This window comes from Megalopta genalis, chromosome 11 (assembly GCF_051020955.1).
Source record: "Megalopta genalis isolate 19385.01 chromosome 11, iyMegGena1_principal, whole genome shotgun sequence".
Taxonomy (NCBI): domain Eukaryota; kingdom Metazoa; phylum Arthropoda; class Insecta; order Hymenoptera; family Halictidae; genus Megalopta; species Megalopta genalis.
The window spans coordinates 10,503,308-10,529,419 of record NC_135023.1 but is presented as its reverse complement, the minus strand read 5'-3'; the positions used below and the strand labels follow the sequence as shown (position 1 = coordinate 10,529,419).

Sequence of the window (26,112 nt, the reverse complement as noted above, 5' to 3'; positions counted from 1 at the left end):
CACGTTTCCCAGGAAAACCGAGGGCCCCGGAAAGTGTCCAAGAATGAGGAACAGCGTCCCCGGGAACCGGGAACAGTCCTTAAATAATGCGAAAGAATGGGACGAAGCGAATCGCGCGTTCGAAGCGTCTTGAAGCGTCGGCGGAAGAAGGTCGATAAAACGTAGGAACGTAGGGTAGGTAGTTTCTAGGGTGTGCAGTTCGAAGGAAATGGAAGGGTAGGCGCGCGTGCGAGCGCAGCAAACTGGGAACGCTGAAACAGCGCGGCGGCGTGTAGCGTATGTGCGTCGCGACGAGACGGGACTTTCGAAAATTTTATTTCGTGATCGCTGCTATCGTCTCGATCGCTTTTATTCGAAGCGATTCGTAGCGGCGCTGTCGGTATCGCGTTCCCGCCGGCCCGCTCTCCGCCTCTTTTTCCCCTCTCTCTTTCTCCCTTTCATTTTATTCTTTTCTCCTGTTCCTCGCCGCACAGTCCGACACCCCTCTGCCGCGCTCGCGGCCGCATCACCTCCGCCCGAACCGCCAACGGCGCGGCGCGAAACGGACGCGGAGAGGAGCGGAGCGGAGCGGAGGCGTGTATCGGCACTGGAAGCTCGTAAACAGTTGCAGCTTTCCCCGTTCGATCGCCGTTCCGCTAATCCTCGGCGCTGGCTTTCCCCAAACATTCTTCGGCGTTCAACGACGCCTCGATCGATACCATCGAACTAAAGAGCTATTCGTCAAACAAAAAACGATACCCATCCGCCGTTTCACTCGATTTTCCATTCGCTCTGTTTTATCGTCGCACGCCGGACCGCCGTTCGTCGAGTGCTCCGAACGTCATTCAGATTCGATCTCGCGCCGATTCTAGCCGGACCGACGCGACCCGAAGCCGGCCCCGAGCGTGCACCAGGGTGCATAAGTTTCCGGACGCTTTGCACAGTATTGTAGGAATACGCGAGTTCGATTATTCGTACGACTCGTTATTAGAAATTCGACTCATGATTTCATCCGAGACGGTCGTACGATGTCTGCGAACAATAACGACGTGTTTAACCCTTTCGCTACGGGCGGATTTTCCGCCGCGGTACTTCTGCTGAACGGCGCGCTGCGACATCACTGCACGCTACAAGATGCCGATCGTTGCGGGGGTACCGCAGCGGAGAACCCGCCCGTAGCAAAAGGGTTAATCCAGATAAAGGTAAACAAAATTGAAAGAAATAAGGCATATCTATTTATCCGTTGTTGAGAGAAAAAGAAGGTGAATTATGTTTCTGCAGTGAGCACTGACTTTATTCGCTACAAACGATCGAACTTATGGAGGGCCACTATAGTGGCCCGTAGTACCTTGATGACATTTTCTGGAGGGCCACTATAGTGGCCCGTAGCACCTCGGTGGCATCTTATGGAGGGCCACTATAGTGGCCCATAGTACCTTGATGACATCTTCTAGAGGGCCACTATAGTGGCCCGTAGCACCTCGGTGGCATCTTATGCAGGGCCACTATAGTGGCCGGTAGTATCTCGGTGGCATCTTATGGAAGGCCACTATAGTGGCCGGTAGTATCTCGGTAGCATCTTATGGAGGGCCACTATAGTGGCCCGTAGTACCTTGGTGGCATCTTATGGAAGGCCATTATAGTGGCCTGTAGTACCTCGGTGGCATCTTATGGAAGGCCACTATAGTGGCCGGTAGTACCTTGGTAGCATCTTATGGAGGGCCACTATAGTGGCCGGTAGTATCTCGGTGGCATCTTATGGAGGGCCACTATAGTGGCCCATAGTAACTTGATGACATCTTCTGGAGGGCCACTATAGTGGCCGGTAGCACCTCGGTGGCATCTTATGGAGGGCTACTATAGTGGCCCGTAGCACCTCGGTGGCATCTTATGCAGGGCCACTATAGCGGCCCGTGGTATCGAAAGGGTTAACACGTGCACACGTTCGTCGAGAGGAAAAAGCCGTTAATTAAAATCGATGGAAAATTGATTTCCCGGCGACGCTTAAGTGTGTTCGCCACTTCGTGAGTGCTTCGCAACGGTTTTTCATTCATGTTCGGACCTCTGCGTTCGTTGAATTGCGCGACGTTTTCAATTGTTACAATGCGTCACGCTCCGAACAAAACACGTGGCAGGAAAATGTGGGAAGCTGTCTGGAAGAAAGTGACCGTCGGACTATTCCGTTTGTAAATATTTTATAATCTTTTTGAATTTGTTACGATATTTTTCATTCTGCGACGCCCTTTGTTACGCTAGAAGTACCAAACTAGTCGAAATAACTGGTTTCTGACATTTTCTTTCGCAATTCCTGATGCTGTTAAAAGTGTTTCTGTTGGACATTTTTACTTCTTCGTTGAACTTCTTTACTGAATAAAAATCGTAGGAAATATAAATTAATCTAATATTGTCATTGTTATGAAACAATATATATTAGTCGCGTTTAGGTCTCGATAGTTCCAATGTTAATAGAATTGAAAAATGTTCGCTGTATGCGAATATGTAGTAATAAAATATAACTTTAATATAATAAATATAATATGATGAATATACTATAAAATAAATATAATACAATATAAAATATAACATATAAATATAATATGACGAATATACTATACAATAAATATAATATAATAAAATATAACATATAAATATAATACAACAAATATAATATATATAAATATAGTATTAATAAATATAATATGACGAATATACTATGTAATAAATATAATATAATAAAATATAACTTTTAATTTACTAAAAGCCCAAAAACTTATACACGGTGGCGTACGTACATCGCATCCCTCGCGAGCATGCATTCTTCGAACCCTGAATCATGCCACCGCCGATTCTCAACCGCGACTTTCGCTCGCCGAGGCTCTCCTTTCGGTTAAATCCTAGCGAAACTGTTCGAGATACTTCGGGGTTGTGCTTTGGCTTTACGCGAAGCGCGCTTCGCGACGTTGATTATGGCACACGACGGCGTGCCTTTTCCTCCAGCCAGATTCGCCTCGCCCAATTTCCCCACTGTGTTTTCACGTAGTCGGTGCTCAAACGGAACATGAATTTTTGCGTAACGAGTTTTAACCATTTCTACGCGTTGTTAGACTGCATAGTGCCACACGAATGTTTCCAAAGGATTAAGAAACTAACTAGCGGGCTGGCAAGTGTGTGCGCGGACCGGTCCGCGGTCCTTAATTTCGCCGGCGAACTTCCCACGGAAAAATTCTGTCCCCTCTAATTTCCTTTTAAAAGCCCGAACCCGTTTTATGCGCAACAATTCGATCAATTAAAGTCACGTTAGTTAGTTATGACAATGCCGGAACGTTTCGCGAGCACGACGGAGTCTAAAGAATCAACCCGTCAAACGATATATGTACAGGCAAACATGCATACGTGCATGCGTACACATTGTTCGGCAAGTAGAATAAGAGCGCAGCGGTCGGACACTTCAAAGTTCCCAGTGGAGGCCGCTCTACTGCATCGTTCGTATTAATAATCCGACACAGTAGATGTCACGATAGTTCTTAAAAATTTATCCAGCACTTTATTCATGATTTATCTTAACATTCGAACCGCCTCGATCATAGTCCTCGGTACTAATACTTACTCTAATTCAATAGTACAGTAATGTCTCCCTTACTGACGCTCAGATTGTGCACAAAAATGGACAATTTGGGCAGAGAAGATACGATTATTCGAGCCTCGCAGCTCCTTTTTATAGCTGTTGACAATTCGTAGCTATAACAAATGAACCGCAAAGATCGAATAATTGTATCTTCTCTAACTAAATTGTCCGTTTTTGTAGACAATCTGAGCGTCAATTAGGGAGACATTACTGTAATTCCTTTAATACAGTAATGTCTCCCTTACTGACGCTCGAGCCTTGCGGTTCGTTTTTATAATTGTGGACAATTTATAACTGTAAAAATAAACCGCAAGGCTCGAATAATCGTATCTCCTCTTCCCAAATTGTCCATTTTTGTGGTCAATCTGGGCGTCAATTAGAGAGACATTACTGTAATCTCCAAATCTTTATCCGACGTAACAAAGGCTTTTCTCGTTAAAATCGCCAAATAAATAAATAAATATATAAATAAACAAATTAACGTGCAGACCAAAGATGACACGCCAACCAAGTTCCACGAAAAATGCTTAAATTCTAGCGGTCGCAATCGTGAGCATAATTTCGGGACGCGAGTTGCCAGAGATTTTCGGCCGGCAGATTCGCGGCAGGATTTCGGAAACACGGTGTATACCACCGGATCGATATGCAGAGAGAGAGAGAGAGAGAGAGAGAGAGAGAGAGAGAGAGAGAGTACGGTGGCGAAAGTAGCAGGCTGGATGGCCGCGAGCCGAACAAAGAGCGGGTTTTCAAACCGGCGAGAAAATCGAATGTCCGCGACGCGCGACGTTGCGGTGCGGCGTGCAGCTCTGCAGAAAAACGAAGCAAAAAAAAAAAGAAAAAGAAAGCGCAACACGCTCGCCGGCTCTCGAGCGATACACTTCGCATAGGTGATCGCGTAGATAGGCGGAGGTGGGCCACGTTCGCCTAACGAGCGCCTGCGATGAAATCGTTTCGGAGACGTCTGCCGTCCGCGTGGTCTGGTCGCCTAACCGGCGCCCGGATGAATGGCTGAAAAGCCGGTGGGATCCGTGCGACGCGTAATTACCGGCCGCTTTGCGAGCGATCGGTTTCTCAGCCTCGCGGAGAGGCTGATAATTTCGCGAAAACGGGTGTGTTCGACGGATCGGGCCGGGAACTCGCGCGCAACGGGAACGAAACCAACGATCCGTTTCTCACGCCGTTGAATACATATTATAGGAGGAGACGCGGGGCACTCCGCGCTCACCGATACACTGTACTCGGCGAACAACCGGCGAGAGAGTTCGGAGTGAGTCGAGAGAGAGTTCGAGACAGAAAGAGAGAGACACAGAGAGAAAGAGAGAGAGCGAGAGAGAGAGAGACAGGGTGAAGTGGCGGTGTATCGCGAGTGAAATTCCAGACCCGGCTGCTGCGTGCACCAACTCGCCCATTATACCGGCATTGTTCCGTCCTGTTCAGACTCGAACAGGGGCTGGCATTCCCGACGATTTCCTATGGGATCCTCGATACCCCTTCATTTTCCGCGTCTGCCTGTGCTGCCCGACTGCCTGCCTGCCTCCTCTATCGGCGTCTCGCTGCTTTTCCCTCCCCTCCGCCCCGCCGTAAATAGCCGGGCTCCGTGGAACTTTTTTTTCTTGACAACTTACACGCATTCCGACCGCTGGCCAGCCGGCCCGCAAAATACGACAAATATTTGCGAGCACAGGCGCGCGGCAGCACGATCGCGGGCACGAGCACGAACGCGGACGCGAGTCCCCTGCGGAATGCTCGTGATCGCCAAAGAGGAAATTAGTTTCCCGTCGCTTTGCTCTCTGTCCATTCCGCAGAGGTTCAAAGTATATTATTCGTCGGAGTGACGGGAAAAGGGAGAAAGAGAGAGAGAGACAGAGGGAAAGAGAGAGAGGAAAAAGTGGCAGCCCGAGCAAGCTCGGTTTATCGCGTGGAACGTAAAACGCGACCGCAGAGAGAGCCAACGATCGAATTCTTTCGGAAGTAACCGCAGGGACCGAACAAAGCGGTCGTAACTCGGCATGGAACGCGCCGCCCCGACCGCTCGTTTCGTCGAGCTGGGGCCAACGAGGGTGCAACGAGCCACTCGGTCGACTATTTGACCGGCGCGGCGTCGCGACGCCTCGCGTCGTTCGAGACGTTCGCGGGGCCGGCCGACGTTCTTTCCCGGCCGAGATTCGCGGATTGTTGCAGAGGCAAAGGGCCGCGAGGAAGAAACAAGCGAACCGGATTACCGCGGGGGACGGCCTGCCTACGAGAGGCGAGGAAACGAGACGGGGGCGAGAGAGAGGGGGAGGGAGATCCTTTCCGATCTCTTCGAGCGATCGCTTTGTGAAAAAACTAAACGGCCGTTGCGGCGGAAGCGACGGGAAACGTCGACTGTGAAATAACGCGTGAAAGAGGCGAGCGGGTTGAGCCGTGGGTGGGGACGAGACGAACGAAAGTGAAAGAGGAACGGATCGAGGGGGGTGCCGGGGGGTACGGACGGATCAAAGAGAAAGATGCACGAGGAACGGAGTAGAGGGTAAAACGGGACGTCAAATTGGTGGCGTACCCGAGAAAATTGCGTTTCGTCGATAATATCGGGGCGAGTTGATAACGGAGTGGCGGCGCAGGGTAAACGACCCCCTGCTACCCGCCCGGCACCCTCCGTTCTCTCTCTTTTTCTCTCGCGATCTTTCTCTCTCTCTCTCTCTTTTACTCTCGCACTCTTTCGCTCTGCCGCGCTCCGTTACTCTTTCCAGCCCGAGTCTCTGCGAGGCGGGTCCGCGCGCGGGTGTCCCGTGTGCACGTGTACGCTGATGTATGCGTCGACGTGCAAGCCTGCTTTGCATTTTTACGGCGCACGTATAGAACGAAGCGGTATAAAGCGATCTCTTCGTTCCGTGCGAGCGTGTATCCGCGCCGGGCCGAGCCGAGCCGCGCCGAGCCGCGCCGCGCCGCGCTCGTGATGTGTAGTGTACGCGCGCTGTAACGCGGTCGGTCGCGTGTTCCACGGGAATCGAGCAAAATATCTGCGCGAGGCCGATGGAATTTCACCTCTCTTTCTATCTCCCCCTCTTCTCTCTCTCTCTCTCTCTCTCTCTCTTTCTCTCTTTCTGTCTCGCTTTGTCTCTTTTTGCAGCCGTGTTCCTCCGGCGGCGCTCCGACCGCATTTAACAATAGACGATACTTATTTTCGACGGGACACGTGACGACGGGATACTCCCCGCTAAACGGGCGGGCACGCCACGTCAGACGAACAATGAATCGATCTACGACGTCGGCCACGACACACAACACAACCACGACGGAGACGTAGACGTAGACGACGTAGACGACGACGACGACGACGACGACGACGACTTCGCCCGGATCGATCCAATGGAAAATGAGTTATCGCTGCACATTGTGTGTACCTATCGTGTCCTGCGTTTCCATGATCGATGGCGCCGCGAATTTATCAATGGCCCGTCAGTGCCGTATTTTTACCATTGGCCCGGAATCGAAAAAGTTCGCCAGACGCTTTAGGAACAAGCTGCTCGAAGAACTGGGTGAAGGGTCGACGGAAAAATTCAGCCCGCCTGCGAGTTACGGCCGCGATCCGGCGGCCCTTCCTTCTTCGCTCCGTCCTTCGATGGACCCTCGAATATTCGAGGGATGTTTACAGGACGGGGAACGTCGCCGGCCAAAGTGCCGAGCCCGGGAAATGGAGAAGCGAAAGTGGGCAATAAGGAACAATCTCGGCCGGGACTGAACCTCCTGAGTCATCGGATTCAAGTGCGAAGCAGTACATATGAAATCAGGGGACCCTCCAGTCATCGCTACGCTCCACTCGAATTTATTTAGAGAGCACGGCTCTCTCTCTCTCTCTCTCACTCTCTCTTTTTCTCTTTCTTTCTCTCGCTCTCGGAAGTCCGCCGCATTTGGCCGTTTTTATTCGCTCGATTCTCGGTTCTTCGGAGGCTCCGGATTACGTTGTTCCCGAATGGTTTCATCGTTCAGAATGGAGCACGGTGTAGTCCATGGAAAATTGGACAGGGTTTATGTCATCGTTTCGTTGACTTCGGATTTGTTCGTAAAACGAGGGCCCCCAGAGCTCGCGAATATTCGTCCACTTTTATTCGCGTGTCTTGACGAATCCCGTTTCATACGAGGCTCCGGGATAAACAGTTCTCGAATAATTTCATTAACCAAAATTATGCATGATGTGGCCCAATCGTCGGAAATCTAGGAGCCGCGGGACACCAAGTGATCCATTTGATAATTTGACAATTACATTTGCTTTTACAATAATTAGAACGAGGATATTGAATTTCTATGTTTAATGCTTGAAAGCATATTGTAATTTCCTAAATACAATTTGTCGTTCTATGAGAGGCTGTTTTATAATTAGAGAAGATTGTCGATGTCTCGCGTGGACCATGCGAAATTGGGGAGTGGTTTTGTAATGGTCGCTTCGCAGATTTCGAATTTCTCTATAAAATACAGTCCTCCGAGTTACACGATTTTTGCTCACATTATCTTTTCAGAAGTATAGGCTGTCTTTAGGAATTTTTATTTCGAACAATTTCTCCCAAAAATGTTCGAAAATCGGAATTGAAAGATTCGGAGATCAATTGAAAGATTTGAGAATATTAAGTCGCGATTCGTTTAAGTCTCGCGACTCGATTTTGTAGAAATTCGGGACAGTCGGCGAAAGTAGTATGAATCATAGTAATAATAGAATAAAAACAATGATTTAACTTTCTTATTTCTAATTTCAGAGCTCATGTGCCACTATTCGAAGGCAATTCGGAGGCGACGTGACACTATTCGAAGACAATTCGGAGGCCACGAGAAACGATTCGGAGGCAATTCAGAGCTCATGAGCTACTATTCGAAGGCAATTCGGAGGCCACGTGACACTATTTGAAGACATTCGGAGGCCACGTGACACTATTCGAAGACAATTCGAAAGCCACGTGACACTATTCGAAGGCAATTCGGAGTTCATATGCCAGTATTCGAAGGCAATTCAAAGGTCATATGCCACCATTCAAAGGCAATTCGGATGCCATATGCTACGATTCCACAGAAATTGGTCACCTATCTCGTAGCTTCGTACCCGAGTTCGCACCCAAACGTCGCCCCTCAGCATCGACATAACAACAAATTACACAACCGCAGGACTATCACAAGGAAATTCGCAGCAACCCAAAATTTGTCATTTCTGGGAGAAATGATCGTATCTCTCGAAACGAAATTTCCCTCGAACTTCGAAGAACAATTCGGCCGAACCAATTTGAAAAATCGACGGCGCGACAGCGCTAGGAAGGGTAGAAAATATGTAATCGGCGTCTATCCGCGTTTCGGGATGGGTACTTTAAAAACCTGTCGACGGCGGCCGCTTTTATGCGCCGATTCCGCGGCTTTTATTTCCTCTGGGCGTTTCGTCGTTCCCTCTTCTATTTTTTTTCTTTTTTTTTCGACGGCGCACCTTGTTGCGGTGGATATTCCGGCGGCCACCCTTCGCTCTGCCGCATCCCTCGAACAAAACCCCCGCTTCCGTTGTCGTGCCGTACCGCGCGGCGTGCAACGCCGAATCCGCTCGACCCGGCTCCGCAACAGCCCCCAGAATTCCCTGCATCCCTGCCGCGGCACCGGAACCTCCGGCTTTGCTGCTCTCGTTGTCTCTCCGCGTTCGGTCTTGGCTCTCGCAGGACCCCAGGCCCGGCCCAGCCCGGCCCGGCCCGACACGGCTCGACTCGACCCGACCTGGCCGCGCCTCGCTGCGGGGGAAGCCGACGCTCGTGCTTTTGTTTCGAATTAACATTAGGAGGTTTCCACGTCAGAGAATTTATGCGGTCGCACGAATAAGCTCCGGCCCGGTACCTCGGCTGCTGCCTTGTCACCCTGCGGAAACAACGAATTCCTGGCCCGGCGAGGCTAGTCGGTTTGCTCGCGGAATCGAGTGTGCGCGCCGGTGCGTGCCCGAGCTAATTGTACCGGAAGAAAAGGAACCGTTGCTGCACGAAACAAATGGATCTTCCGCGATCGGGCAGATTTAATCGAGTCACGGCCACGCCTGCGAACCCGCCGCGCTAGCACGTCGCACACCCCCGCGCCCTCGTCTCTCTCTCTCTCTCTCTCTCTCTCTCTCTCTATCACTCTCTGTGCTTGACGACTGTAACGAAAAATTCATATTGTCGCGCGCACGCACCGCGGAATTTACGGTCGACGATAAATCTTTGCTTATTCCAAATTATACTCCATAACTTTCATTACCTTCCGCGCGATGATGAATCGTTCGGGTGCCGTTACACCGGTACGTATTACCTGCGTGACAAATTACGCGCGACCCTGTCGCTGTCTCTCGAAATCACCGAACGGTTTACGTCCGCCGCGCGGGAACAATTATCCAGGCTGGATCACGAAAAGTGCTGGCGTCTCGGGGACACTTTCCACCGGAATAACTTCCCGGGCGACGTTCCCCCCCGACGTCCCCGCAGGCCATTCGTTTCCAACGTCGTCCCATTCGTCGGATATCAACCGGCAGTATGCGACGTCTGATCCGTCGCTCGGTCGTTCCACTGTCTACTTACGATCTTCGACGCCGCGCCGCGTCGCGTCGCGTCGCGTCGCGCCCGGACGCGTTCGTTTATTCGCCCGGACGAGAACCGGCGGCCCGTTTTCACCGAACTTTTATTTTTCTTTCCGATCTGCTGATTATCGGACCCGGGGATTTTACGAGCAAAGGAATTTAATAACATCGCGACGTTATTCCCGATTTGTTCGGATTAATAATGAGAGACGAGGTGAATTTTCATTTCTGCACCGTTGTACGGAGGGGCCGGTCGCTGAAACGACGAACGCGATTCGGTAAACGGTCGTGATTTATTCATTTCCGATCCTTTTTTTAGGCACTCCGTTACGTAGCTTGCGGAGCATCCCTTCGAGATTAAAATGGCCGGCAGCGAGTGAAACCGATCGGGGCTCTTTTTTTCGTTGTTTCATTCCGCTGGAAAATCAATTGTTAAAACTCGGAGAAAAATAGCCGATGTCCGACGTTCGAAACACCGTGGAGGGCGGACATTGTGTTTGTGAGCGGGAAAATTAGCGATCGTTCGAGGGATGTTGTTTTTTTACACGCGGCAGTAATATCCGATAAAAATATCCGTCGGTCGTTGAATGACGTTTTCCGCAATTATGCGGTTGACAATGTTCATCGAGGATTCTCGGCTTTACTTGTCGATCTTTTCAAGCATATTTTTGGAGGTACACGCTTCGCGTAGACTTTTCACAGCACCTGGCAGAAAGTATTTGGTCACTTTTCCAAATGCGATAACTTTTTTCGAACTGGTCTTATCGACTCGAACCTTCTTTCAAGGGTTAAAGAGACTACTTCACACGGTACAACGACTGGTATACTTTTTTTAAAATTCTGCTATTACATACAGAAGATGAAGAGAATTACAAAATTACAGAATTACGACAAAAGATAGTAAACTATTCGCTTTTTAACTTTTTTATTCGAATCTGGAACGAAAATTTAAAAAAATGCATTTCGTAGAAAATTACTGAATTTACTGAAAATTTCATCGAAATCGATTGACGTTTTCACGAGCTGCAAGCAATTGAAGAGACGTACCAAACGCATTATGTAAATTTTCGTTCCAGGTTCAGATAAAAAGGTTAAAAGACGAGTGCTTTTTATCTTCTGTTGTCATTTTATGTAATGGCAGAATTTGAAAAAAAGTATGCTAGTAATTGTACCGTAAACTGGCGTCTTTAACACTTGACAAAAAATTCCTGTCAATTAGACAAGTTCGAAAAAAATTACAGCGTTCTAAAAGGTGATCGGATACTTTTTGCCAGGTGTAGCAGTCGTTCCTAGCACAAGAACCGTTTATTTAATCGAATTATTGAAAATCGACTAATTAAATGACGATTTATATACCCCGCGGTGAAAATAAACCCGATAACCACGAGCGGCGGATTAATCGCACTTCCAAATAGAATGATAAAAGATTCAAAGACCTCGCGTTCTTGTAAAAGTTGCACAGTTGTTTTCGTTTCGCCGTCATTCAGTCGTCCGAACGGCCACTCGGTGTAATTCGAAATAGCTGCCGGCTTTGCGGATGTTGTTGCGACGGGAACGGGAGCCGAGTCCTTGCAAGATGAAAAGGCCGCGTTTTTTTTTCTCTCTCTCTCTCCCTCTCTCTGATCCGAGAACCGTCGGTCCTCGGTTTCGGGGCAGTCAATTTTTGCCGTAGTCAAAAACTGGGATATTGCGGAATGTCTGTTGCGCATCGATGCATCGCATTCGACATGATTTCGTCGGTACCTTTGTCAGAGCTCGCGGCCCATAAACCCGTCCGCCGCCCCTCCCCGCCGCCGCCGCCGGAAACATTTCGCGAAATATCGCGGAACGAGGTCAAACTGGATATAACTAGGAGAGCCGAATCGCTTCCGAGCGAGCCGAAGAGTCGCGCAGGATCGCGCACACGGTCTGCGAGACCCGCGATCAAAGGCACTTAATAGTCCGGATTGCATTTAGCTCGGTGCATCGGGAGCCTGCGCGCCGCGGAGCGCGGGGGGCTGCCCCGCGAAACCGGAGTAATACCGAGGGAATAAATATCCGTTGTGCTTCTTGAGAATGGAACCGGGTTCCGGGATCGAGAGTTCGGACGCGGCGCGGGCATAGATGCGACGAGATGCGAACGCGAGGGTAGGAAGCGGGGAGGACGCGGAGAGGACGCGAGCAGGAAGCTCGTGCATTCTTTATGCAACAAGGCCGCCGTAACAGATGCACGGATCGAAAAACAGATCCGGCCGCTTCAAGTGGACCCGGCGAAATTACAACGGACCCTTTGTTCGCGGACACAACGGCAAGAGATCGATTTTCCCCGGGAAGACGCGTCCCTCAAAATATTCTCCTCAAATTTCATGCGGAGACCACTGAAATTCCACGGAAATATCGCGTTCTCCGTGAAAACGAAATACAACGGCTCGATCTCTTTATATAGACTTCCAACTGTCCGTCATTTTCTTGTTTGCCCCCTCCTCTTAAAAACTGTCTCCGCTAAATATTTCAGCCTGTTCCGCTTCCAATTACCTTGTCCGACAAGCTGAAACATTTTTTCTCATCCGTGATACATCCAGTGCGCGATTCTCCCGCAACGTTTGTCGTCCAGAAGGCGAATCCGAATTTCTAAACACGTAATTTTCAGGCAGCGCTACGGTAATGTCTCTCTAATTGACGCCCAGATTGCGCACAAAAATGGACGATTTGGGAAGAGGAGGTACGATTGTTCGAGCCTTGCAGCTCGTTTTTATAATTGTTGAAAATCGGTAACTATAAAGACGAGTCGCGAGGCTCGAATTCGCAAGGCTCCTCTTCCCAAATTGTCCATTTTCGTGGACGATCTGAGCGTCAATTAGAGAGACAATTACTGTATTAGCCGAAGTGAGAACGTGTTCGAAGGATCGGTAAATATTGGATAAGACGAAGAGAAGCGGACAAAAGTCCTCTCTGCGCAGCAGACAAAAGTCGATCGCGATTCTTCTTCGGCGATGCGACGCGAAACGAAACGCGCTGCTGTATTATTCTTATAATTACGACTTCGTCTCCGGCACGGGAGATCCGGATTTAAACGAAATAAAACGTGGAAGATCTTACGATGAACCGCGAGCTTGAATTTATTTGTTATTAAATTTCGTGTTACACGGCGCATCAAGAGACCCGGAATTTTTCCAGACGCGTGCACCCGTTTTTCATTCACCCAATTGTCCATTTCTGTACACAACCTGAGCGTCAGTAAGGGAGACATTACTGTACAGTAAAGTCTCTCTAATTGACGCTTAGATTGTCCACAAAAATGGACAATTTGGGAAGGGGGGATACGATTATTCGAGCCTTGCGGCTTATTTCTATAGTTATAAATTGTCCACAATTATAAAAATAAGCCGCAAGACTCGAATAATCGTATCTTCTCTTCCCAAATTACCCATTTTAGTGGACAATCTGAGCGTCAGTAAGGGAGACATTACTGTATTTCGGATAGAAACGAACGTTACGTAGTCGCTGAAAACAATGGAACGTTCGGAATTGTCTTGAAAAATAGAGAAGAGTTCCACGAACATGCCAGCACGCTTTTTAATTAATCTCGTTGCAAACGCTTGCGAATAATCCGTCGAAGTTCAAAAATGAATCACAGCCCGCGCTTTTCGAAAAACCGCGGCGGTCGGAGCGATTCCGCTCGCGCGGACTTTCTTCGCGCTTCGGACGATAAACCGCGCGAGGATCGTCGGCCGGATCGTACAGATCAAAAATTCGTGCCGGACAGCGTTGTCGATCGTACGTGCCGCAACCGCGGAACGATGATTCCGCAGCGGCGCTCGTCCCAGGTACAAAAATTCTACGCGGACGGACTCATCAATTTGGCTGAAATATGTCTGTTACGCCGACGCCGGCCGTGTATCGGCCGCGGGAAGGAATGGATTGATTCGTTTAAAACCGTTTGTTGAACAAAAAATATCCCGAAAATTCGGCTGCTTTTAGGCGGCCGGTACGCGGCGCGGCGGCCCCGTTCTAATGGACACGCGCGTGCCCTCCTCCCCCCTAAATCGATCTCCCCCCCCCCGGAAATCGCGTGCAGTGTCGATTCACGCGCCGTCGGGCTTTAATTCGGCATTTCGACGTGCAATTTTCCAAACCACTCTCCTCGATGACGCGTTCCGAGGGCGCGGGCTTTTTCGAGCTCCGAGGCAAACAGTGCGCGGGGAGTGGGGGGCGGGGGTGCACCGTCGATTCTCCGCCGGGGTGAAAGGGTTCGCGCGAAAAGACGAGAGCCCAGTCGATACAGGCCGCGACGGGAACCAGCACGGGGGTGGCGGCCCGTTGGGGGGGAGGGGTGAGGCCGGCGAATCTCATCCTAGTTTCCGGGGAAAGTCGACGGAGCGACAATGCGGAGGAACGAAGAGGGGAGAAGGGAAAATGCAGAAAACCAAGGGTAGGAAGTTGGCAATATCGTCCAGGAGGATCCCGATTTTGTACGGTGACGCGACACCGTAGGCAATCTTGGGAGCTGGTTCGCGTTGACGAGAACTTCGCCGTCCGGTTCATCGGCCACAAAGGATCGAATCTTTCTCGCGCGCGAGAGATCCGAGATTGCAGGGCGGCGGAGGGAGGGAGGGAGGGAGGTAGAAAGGATTCAGCCGGCGAACGGAAACCTTTCCGGGTGGAGCCGATGCGCCGCTCCGCGGCCGTAATCGCGATGCGATTGTTTGCCGGCCCCGTATTTAACTCCGCCGAGTCCCGGGCTCTCTCCCCACGTTTTATCATTTTCGTCCACGTGTTTGCTCCTTGGCTCCCGGCCGGACTGTACAAAGCTGCCCGCGGGACAATGAAAATTTACTATGCCGCGGCCCCGCACGAAATTAGAGAGGATTTAAGACATTACTCGGGCCGGTGTCCCATTTGTTAATAAAGGTACGGCCATCTGGTAGTTTTGTCTTTAAAATTGCTGCGAAAACAAACAGACCGTTTTTTTCTCGAAGCTGTTTGCCTTATTAAGAAGAGCAAACCGACCGACCGACCGGAAAACAAAAAAAAATCATTCGAACGCGTGCCGCGCTCGCCGCTCGAACAATGGCGCTTTCCCCCGTCGAATTTGTTTATAAAATACGTAGCTCGAAGCATCGCGCGATTTTCTCTCGTTTCCGCGTACCGGGCGAAACCCGCGGCGGCTTTTCGGTGCTTCGGAATTCATTTGCCGGAGGCAGCAGACTTTTCGGAATAATTAAAACCGACGAGGCACGGGGAATCTCTAACTGGACTGGAAGCGGAACGATCGTTTCTGGAAGACAAAGAGCGTGTTTCACGTACGGAACGATACATATTTCGGGCGCAGTGGAAACGGGAGGAGCGCGCGTTGGGCGCGGGTGCGTCCCGGAGATAAAGCTCCCGCTAAAAAGCAGCGACGCGAGAGACGAACGCTCGAATGTGTAGTTCGGATTTGCGGATAGCGGAATGCCGAGAAAAGGGCGTACACCGTGGTAACGTAGGTGAGGCAGGAGGCGGCGCGGCAATCGAGCAAGCCAACAGTCATAATCGCAGCTTAGAATGCATGGAATAATTGCGCGCGTGCATTGCGCCGTAGGCGGCTTAAACGCTGCGGCAATCATAAAATATAATTTCTTCGGACCGGCTTATTACGCCCGGCTGTCCTCCGCCGCCGCCGCCCCGCGGCTCTCGCCGATTCACCCCTTTTCTTCGCTTTTTTTCTCGCCTCGCTCGCGTCCTTTTCTTTTTTTCCTTCTTTTTCGTTGCCAAGGCAGGCTTTGCCGTTAGGTAGTTTGCGCCGCGGCGAGGCCGCCGCCGCGCCACGGCGGAATTCCGCGCGCGCGGTGGAAAAAGAGAAAAAAAACGACGGCGAGCACGGCCGCCGCAGAAACGTGTGCACCCGGGCTACGTGTACGCGCGTTACGCGGCTTCCTGTTCCACGTCGCGCCGGCACCGAATAAACCACGGATAAACGGTCCTCCGACCCTTCTTCCCGCTGTTTCTCGTCCGACGCTTCTTAACGAACCCTTTTTCAGCCGACCCGACAATCGGTCCGGGCAAGCTTATCACTTTATCTTGCCGCTCCTGTCGGCTCGTCCCGCGGAAGCGTTGCATAAAAAGATCCCGACACTCGTTTCGTTTCCGCTTCACGGGTACGCGAAACGTTCGGCCGTCCCGATCCGGGCTGGGCGAAATTTCGCTCGGGCGACGGATGGAAGACGAAGACTGTCCAGTCGGATTGTTCGACGTTGTTCGACGCCGTCGAATAAAGATCTGTCTGGACGAATGTTTGGTCGAATACAATACTGTTCGATATAATTATAGTCGAATTAACTTTTTGCGCTCGAAGGGTGACTCCGAGGCGCCGCTAAAATTGTTCAAGATCATTTGATTTTTGGTCAAATCACATTCCAAGGTAATGTTTATATTAACGAAGTTTAGATTTGTAATATTGTTAAAAGTGTAACTGTTGCACGTGTCACCGCGGGAATCAATTTCATGCGCGTAAAATGCATATAAAATGCGTAAAATGGAGATACTATAAGTCAGAAAAATTATTTTAGATTTACTGTTGAAATGGCTTCGAGTGCAAAGGGTTAATATTTAACCGAATAATTATTCTGGTCGAATAATTCTTTGTTTCAATGAATAATGAATCGAATGTGTTATTCGACACTATCGAATAAATATTTGATCGAATGAAAATCTGTCTGGACGAACATTTGTTCGAATATAATTCTATTCGACGTCGTCGAATTAATATTTAACCGAATACAAATTTGTCTGAATAAAATCTTATTTGGAAAAACAGTTTTCCAATCTGGTCGAATTATTCCTTATTTGAATGAATATGTCGATATGAATATATCGCGAATGTTATTCGATGCTGTCAAATAAATATTTGATCGAATAAAAATCTGTCTGAATTCGAACATTTGTTCGAATACAATTTTATTCGACGCTTAATGTTTGTTGAATTTCAACGAATAGGTTGAATAATAAAATCAATCTAGCAAATAGTTTTTTATTTACCAGCTGATATGATTTAATCGCGTGAAGGCATGCGATTTTGTATTTTGTCTTTTCTAAACGTTATTGTTTTTACCGAGTTGAATCGTGTCAGTTAACGCAGATATCTCCTAAAGAAAGAAAGAAGGTATATTTTATACCTTCTTTAATTAAATGAAAGTTCCAATTGAAAGTTCAAATGGTGAAAAGTATCCAAGTTATTTCCATAACTAAATATAATCCGATAATATTTAATCGAATCAAAATTTCCCCGAACACAATTTTACTTGAGCGAAGAATTTTTCGAGTAATTCTTTACTTGAATTAGTTATTCGAATATAGAGATCGTGAAATGACTCGAATAATAACGCGAATGATTGCCGACCGTTTTTACCTAATTTCATAAGGATATATTTATAGAAACGTATTCAGGATCGGATCAATCTCGACTGCTTAGGCCATAAGTCACGGTGGACGCGATATCGGTCTGTTTGACCTAGGTCCGGCATCGAGCAAACACGCACAATGACCAGGGAAACGCGTGTGCACGACCCGCCGATGGAACATTTGAAAAAAAAAATCGTAAAAACTAATACCGACTAAATATAACTCGATGAACTATGAACAAAGCAATTTACATTCTATTTTTATTAAAATCCATCGTTTCCCGTACGGATTCCTGTACGAATAAATTGCTATTCGAACGAATTGTTGCCGGAATGAGTCGTTACTCGATTAAAATTTTATTCGGATAAATTTTGGTCCAGATACATTTCGATTCGATCCGATTCGATATTTATACGATCGAACGAAGTCTGATTCATCCGTCATCCGAGCAAAATTGTGCCCATCGCGAATCAACGTCGACCCCGATATTATATTGACAATAAATAGATCGTCAAATACGCGGAGAAATTGCGAAAAATATAACCGCTCGGCGCGCGGATGTTAAAATAACGGAGGATTCTTTAAACGAACGGCGGAAGTTCGATAACGCCCCGCAGAAAGCGAAAGGTAATTCACAGGCCAGGAGATCGGTAGGATTAAATAACGTGCACTCGATACAATGGACTGGATCTTCGAGAGCCGATCGGCAATTTGCCGAATAATCGGCCGACAAATTCCGTCAGCCGGGCGGGGCTTAAATGTATTGTCGTTTGCATCGATTGGCGGGATAATTTGGAAGTTTGGGCGGCCGCGGTGGCTCCTAATTGCAGGTATAAGCGACCGTCGGCTGAATAGGAAGAGGACCCGTGAATCTTTACGATGGTCGTGACAATTTGCCAGTCGGTCTGGCCGGTTTGTTGACCCAGCGGAACCGCTATCTTAACGGGTCAGACCGGGAAAGAGGAGACCGCGCCGCGCCGGCTCTCTGTTCGGCAAATTTTATCAATTTCGCTATTTCCTGGCTCTGGTCCAGCCGCGACGAGGAACGCCGTGGCACCCTTCCTTCCCCCCTCTCCCTCTATTTTTCTCGACCCCTCGAAACCAGATACATCGAGGTAAGAGTTTCCCCGCGCTTTCACGACTATCCAATTCGCAAGAATTACGACCGCGTCGCACTGTATTGTTTGCGTGTACACGATGCTAGGGTTAGTGCGAGTATTACTGCGAACGCCCCAAATACTGCGGTATTTTATAAAAGCAATGGAATATAACATTTCACGGTGTGTACGGTAATGTCTCTCGAATTGACGCCCAGATTGACCACACAAAAATGGACAATTTGGGAAGAGGAGATACGATTGTTCGAGCCTTATTTTTATAGTTATAAATTGTCCACAATTATAAAAACGAGCCGCAAGGCTCGAATAATCGTATCTCCTCTTCCCAAATTATCCATTTTAGTGGACAATCTGAGCGTCAGTAAGAGAGACATTATTGTAATCCTCTGGAAATGAAGCTCATAATTTTTCACATGTTTAATATTGATTGTCTATGATATGCAAGTAATCGCGATCCTTCAATTTTAATTCATTCATTGACTTTTCGTATTCGGAAGATTATGAAAACGTTGTTGAGTCTTATGAATTATTCAGCAGCGAACGTTAATTCGAAAGGCATTCATATTTTAGTAATTAGTAGTGAACTATTCATTTTAGCGTTATCGTCAAATACCGCGGTACTTTATAAAAGTAATGGAATATAACATTTCACGGTGTGTAATCCTCTGGAAATGAATCTCATAATTTTTTATATTTTTAATATTGATTGTCTATGATATACAAGTAATCGCGATCCTTCAATTTTAATTCATTCATTGACTTTTCGTATTCGGAAGATTACGAAAACGTTGTTGAGTCTTATGAAATATTCAGCAGCGAACGCTGATTCGAAAGGCATTCATATTTTAGTAATTAGTAGTGAACTATTCATTTTAGCGTTATTTTTAGATAAAGTAATCGTCGGTTTGACAATAAATCGACGTACACCGACGCTATCGTCTATTCTGGAATATTATTTTATAATACAGTATTCGGCGCATAGTTTTTTACTATGTGCGTACGTTACTGCGATGTTGCCAGATCAGTCAAAGTGACTTTTACAATTCCTGATACTGTGAATATGTTTTTCTTGAAAATTATTGTACGAACTTGGACAAAATATGTTTTTCCAATTATCGTTATAGAGTCGGATCAAAAAATTGAAAAACCTGAGTTTGTTTATCTTTTTTTTCTCATTCCAAGTAACAGCAAAATTTAGAAAAAGTATTACAGTCATTGTCTAGTAGACTGATCTCTCTGTCATCTGAAAAAAATTCAAGTCGTTTAGTCCAATTAAAAAAGAAAAGTTATACCGTTTTTCAAGTGGTCTTAAATATATGTCCTGTAAGTATCACGAACGTGTTTGATCGTACAATATACCTAATTAGTAAAGTGCTACACAGTGAGAATATCTTGATCCCAGGAATTGTAGCAGTGTGTGTACATTTCAAAGAAAATATGTTATAGATACATAATCTTTACACTACGCCTTTTAATAAAATTTCTGCTTTCATTTAGCTCGCAGTAATAGATACAAAACCGCAGTAACATATGCGCCCGCATAGGTTTCTTTACACTGCGCTTGTTAAATAAAAATGCGATAAAAATCGTGCTTTCGGAGGTCCGATATTTGTAGAAAAATAAATATTCAGGTTAAAGAATAATAATTATAGCTCGAGTTGTCAATTTATTGGCGCGAAAGGTCTTATTTTCGCCGCGAAAGTTCGCCTTCATTGAGAAAAACCGCAGTAATACCTACGCTTACGGTATCCGAGACGTTTCCATAACTCTGCCCGGTATCCGCGATCTGATTTTCTCCTGTCGTCGCGACGGATAAGCCGGTCGGACGCAATCAGAGAACGCATCGTGCCTTCCGCCGCTAATTTAGACCGATTCTTTCGCGTTATCAGAAGGAAATCGAATGAGCCGAGCCGAGCCGCGGCGTTCTCGCGCTCGTGCAATACGTTCCGTAGCCGAACTGGGTCGCGCGGGTTCTGCGACACGATTGTAGATTCCCGACAGATAAGAGATCAGGAGCTTTTACAGTTTGCGTGCGCAATAGAAATAACTGCGGGGAACGCAGCCCCGAGTCCTCGGCGCGCGTTCTAACGGCGCTGAAACGGCGCTCATCGAAAATCCATATCTAGACCGAATCCCTCGTGTTCCATTCTAAATATTTAATCGACCGTTCCGACATCGCCGCTCGAAAAACACGGGGAGAAGCGAGCGATGACGCGCGCGTTTGTACGGGCAGTCCCGCAATCACGACGCTTCTGGAAGCACTTCGCGACGATCCTTTCGCGAGAAAGAAGAATAACTTTGACCCCTGGCGTCGTTATTATCGTCGCAGCTGCAACGATCGGAATTTCTTCGATCGTAATCGTCTACCTCGGAAACGGAACGATACCGGAGTAATTGAGCCGTTTATTTTGAAAGTGGCATGAGTCGCTTTACCGTAGTGAAAAGTGGTGATTTTTTCATGTTTATACGAAATTATTTATACCGAGAAAAATATTAGTATCCTGAGATAACGAATACAAGTTAATCTTCTCGAAAGATAGCATCCATATTTTTAAAACGCAAACCCTTAAATATATCGACTTAAAAACAAAGTGACTTATGCCACTTTCAAAATAAACGGCTCGATTAAACGTTGAGGCAAACAGAATCGAATTTGATTCCGATTTGAAAAAGAATGTCAAAGAACAGAATAGAACTCGCGCTTAACACGTTGCGAGTAGAAGTATCCGTCGCGGGTCAGACTCGCGAGAATACGGCGAGGGGGCTGAAGACGATTGCAAAACTATCGGGTCGCTTCGTCGATTCGTGAGGTATCAATTTCGATTTAAATCTCCGGCATAACACAATTGCTATAACTCGTAACGTAAATCGATAGCTTCGGTTTTTAAAGCGAATTTTTTTAAAACTGTCGATAGGTGTGTGAACGTCTCCGCAGTGGCATATGTCGTTCGTAATTAAATTCGTAGTAAAGCGATCAATTTTTTGGATACTGTCGTGTTAATATGAATGAACATCTCCGACGTGGTTCGCCGCACGACTAAATTCGTAATGGACTGATTAATTTTTTGGAGCGCCAAGTCAACAGGAATGAACATTTACGTTTCAATCGTACGGCAAAACCTGTCGGGAACGTTCGTTCTCGTGAGCTAGACGCTCCGTGTATTCCTAAAGTGAATCACTTATGCGAATAAGTAAACAATCGCACGGCGGGAGAAAGGCGAAGCTATCGATCGACGTGCGAGATACGATTGTTAGGCAATGATTATTTTTGAAATTATGATTAATTATTACGTGATTATATTACGCGATTATATTGTGTATATTATTATATGATTAATTGTTACATGATTATATTATATATTATTATATGATTAATTATTACGTGATTATATTATATATATTATATATTTTATTACATGATTATATTCTATATATTATTATATGATTATATTATATATATTATTATGTGATTATATTGTATATATTATATATTTTATTATATGATTATATTGTATATATTATATATATATTATGTGATTATATTCTATATATTATATATTTTATTACATGATTATATTATATGTATATATTATTATAAATTATGACCGATATTATCACATGATTAATTACGACAAATAATGATCACGCTAAAATCGAAATCGCGATGCGGGAAATTTGAATCGAAACGAAAGCCGCACGGACTTCCGTAGCGATCTGTTCGCTTCTTAGAGCGGTGAAAAAGGGAGTCCGAAATCGGCGGAATACAGTGTTCCGCATCGAAGCCGACCGTAAATCGTCGATATCGCGGGACGCTCGGAATCTTCGGAAGAGTTGGAGGGTCGTCTGTTTAACCGAGCCGGTCGAGATTTATCGAGATTATCGTGGCTCGAATTGGATTCGGACGTTGGCGAACGTTAGTCACAGCGGAGAATATTGTAGGCCGTTGCGGCAAGGCCGTTGCGGAGGATCGGGGGGGTCGCGCGGGGGGCGCGTGTGAAATCTCGTGGATCGAATTAACGATCGCAGATTTCGCGATTCGGTTACGTGCCGCGATCGGTGTGTGTATCGGCGAGAGAGAGAGAGAGAGAGAGAGAGAGAGCGAGAGACACAGAGAGAGAGAGAGCGAGAGACACACACAGAGAGAGAGAGAGAGAGAGAGAGAGGATCGGTGTGGCGCGGGAACGATCAGAGAGCGGCGGAGAATAGGCTATGATTGAGGGAATAGGGGCGAGCCATCGCGGAATATAACTCACGTCGCAGCGTTCGCAGCAGTTCGGCGGCAGTTCGGCGGGCAGTTCGCAGTCGGAGAGAGAGCCGGAGAGAGAGCCGTAGAGAGAGGCCCGGAGTGTGTCTCACCGGTTCTCCCGGTCCGGTCCGGGCTGCTGGTCGGTCGGGGTTCGTTCGTTCGGACCGATCACCGGGCATATTAACGAACGCACTCGGGCTCATAAATCATACAGACGCAGGGGGAACAGCCAATCGGATGGCCCAGTTAGGTGCCAGCAGCCAATCGGAGTCTCGGTCGAGCGGACGCGCGCGTCGAACGAATCCCACGCCCCGGAAATTACGTGTCCGACTCTAAACTCCGATGATTGATGAGCCGGTTGCAGGCTACCGGTGGAAATAGTGTGCACTCGCCTCTCCGTATCTCTTTCCCTTCCTATTCCTCCGCGCACCCGTGCCACCCGCCGCCTCTCCCTCGCCGTCCCCGCCGTTCCTTACTACCCTCAACAACGTACGATTTGTTCGTCGCGCTCGAAACCGCCCCCCGAGAACTCGCACGTTCGCCTCATACTTTTCCACCCCCTCGGCCGCCCACTTTGGTCCGCCTGCTGCCGCTGCCGCTGCCGTTGCAGCCGCGGCGCTTCCCGTTTCTCCTTTCCGATGATTTTCCTTGTCTCTTCGTCACTGTCAGCGAACGCCGGCGAGCAACGAACTTCGACGCCGGAACTGCGAACGCGACCGTCCGCTCCGCCGCGCCGCGCCGGGTTTATTCGCGAATCCCGGCAGCCCGCGCCGCCGCGTCCGATCCGTTTCGCCGGCAGAAACGTTCGTCGAACTCGTCCGGCCCTCGGTTAGCCACGTGAAAAGTGAAAACTCTGCGGCGAGACGCGCGTTTTAAAATTTCATACCGCGGCTTTATTTCCGCGGCGGCGGCGGTGGCGGCGGCCGCGGCGGCGTCGAACGCGCGCGTGTGCCGGCTTGTCAACCAGATCAAAGCGGAGCCGGCGAGTTTAATGCGTTCTCTCAGACCGACGCCGGGGTGAAAGCGAGCGTAAACGTGGGCTACCGGAGGAGAGCTCGGATCCGGGATTCTTCAATCGTCGTCGCATTGCGATCCTACGGCTGTTCAAACACCGTCGCACCGCGATAAACTCGTCGTCCTCTCGGACGTCTGCGAATCGCTTCGCCGCGGTATAGAGCTCCGCGAAGAGCGTCAATTACTGAGCCGGCCCCTGGCCACTGTGCTTTTACAGTCGCTTTACTTGTATTTTGGAACGACCTTATCGAATCAAAGAATTCACAATTTTTTTAGTAAAATTCGGTCGGTTGTTTTTGTAGCCGAATCGAAAGTTTAACTTTTTGGGACCTGTAAAATGCAGAAACTAATTTTTTTAATCTCTGGTGGAAGGTTCGATGTGCTTTTGCCTTAGTCTTGCCGCAACGTTTATGAAACGCGTTGCATATAAAAATGAAAAAAAAAATACTAAAATGATGCTTTTGAAAACAAAAGAATAACCTATTCTATCCATACGACTCGTCTAAATTACATGGAAAGCAATAACTTCAACGACTTCGTAGATACGATAATGTCTCCCATACTGTCGCTCAGATTGTGCACAAAAATGGACAATTTCGGTAGAGGAGCCTTGCGAATTCAAGGGAAGAGGAGCCTTGCGGTACAGTAAATTTCTTTCCTAATTTTCTTTCAACTTAAGAGATAAAAGTGGAGATAAAAATGGACAATTTGGGGAGAGCAGATTCGATCAAAATGACGGATTTTTTATTTTAGGATACTATAAACTTTGGAGACTTCTTCGTGGAAAATGATCGAATACATTATATTATTGAAACAAGTCTCACAATTAAAACTTTACAAAATCCAAGTGAATTCTATCTTTCCACTCTTATGAGTCATGCTAATCAACATTACAGGTCGCTTGGTTTAGTGTTAAACTAATTCGTATTTAAAACAACTCGTACAAAAGACATCAAAAAATAATGTTCAATGTTCCAAGTCGCGCGATGCCGGCGAAAGAAACCATCTAATTTGTCGAAAACTTCGGACGTGGCATTAACGGGCACAGTAATTGGCACGCTTGCCCCGTGCTCGCTGTATTCTTCGAGGTCGCTATTCGCCAGCAGAGGACCCGATCCGCCGTTCGCGGCCGCGTTTCGACGAATCCAATTCTAACGGTCGAAAGTTTGACTGCCGCGAGAAACGAAACCCGTTGTGCCCGGCTCACAGTTTTCGCCGGCAAGAAAATCGCTCGACCGTGTCGGCGTTAATTCCGAATTTCATCTCGAGGAAAATGCAGGGAGGACGACCGAGTAGTAGTCGCGGGAGCTCGATCCTCGATCCCCGGCTCGGACGATCGAGATAGAGTGGCGCGCCGGGAGCACCCGGAGCACCCAGGATCCCTAATATTCATCCGAGACTCGGACCGGCGCGGCCGCGAGACAGCGAAAAGCGGAAGCGCTCGCGGAAAAACCGGCGCGCGGCAGAGTCGCAGGGATTTAGAAAATCCGGAATTCAGCGCGCGGCTCGCGAGCGTAAAAACGCCCGGAGCCGGATCATTCTTTGAATTTATTTTTCGGCCTGGCGTTAAGCTCGTACGGGGATCGCCGGCGCGGCGCGGAGCCGAGCGGACTCTGGCCGTGCGGGGGAGCCGAAAGTAAACGCTTAAGAGACGGAAAGAAAAGAAAAAGGAAAAAGATCGCGGCGCTCTGTTCCCGCTGATAACGAAGGGAGCGGGGAGGAGACCGATAGGCCGGGATCGAACGGCAGAGACGGCAGATAAAAGCGAATGGAAGGAAGAGAAAACTTGAGAGAAGCCTGGCGCACTCGAAATGATTGAAAGACCGAAGAAATTGAATTCTCGCATTCGATCGTGCCAGCTCGGGTCCTCTAATTGAACGACTCCTCTTCCCCTTGTTCCTCCGTCCCTTTTCACTTGTCAGTGCTTCCCTCTTCGTTCCTCTCGACCGATCTCTCGGCCCCTCTCTCTCGCCCCTCTCTTCTTTCTCCGTCTGCATCTCAATCTTGCTCGTGGACACACACGCTCGCGCTCTCGCGTAAGAACGCGATCTCTTAATCTTTCTCTCTCTCATCTCCCTCTCTCTCTCTCTCTCTCCCTCTCTCTGCCTCTCTATCTCTCTCTGTCTCTCTCTATCTTTCTTTTCCGTTTCCGCCGGCACTCCGGCCACCATCTCCGATTCCCGATCTATGGCACGCCACTCATCTCCCGACTCGCTTAAAC

The 26,112-nt window shown here is 48.1% G+C and overlaps 1 protein-coding gene and 1 long non-coding RNA gene across 3 annotated transcripts in view; one reads left to right on the top strand and one right to left on the bottom strand.

Annotated features, from left to right (window-relative positions):
- The window catches only part of LOC143260274 (uncharacterized), a 75,196-nt gene extending 53,099 nt beyond the window's left edge, over nucleotides 1-22,097 (top strand). The window contains exon 2 of the long non-coding RNA XR_013034411.1: nucleotides 8,338-22,097. This is a non-coding gene — a long non-coding RNA (uncharacterized LOC143260274). The remainder of the gene's footprint in view (nucleotides 1-8,337) is intronic.
- Lar (tyrosine-protein phosphatase Lar) overlaps nucleotides 1-26,112 on the bottom strand; it is a 515,998-nt gene that overhangs the window by 426,944 nt on the left and 62,942 nt on the right. The gene's annotated exons all lie outside the window — the stretch shown is intronic.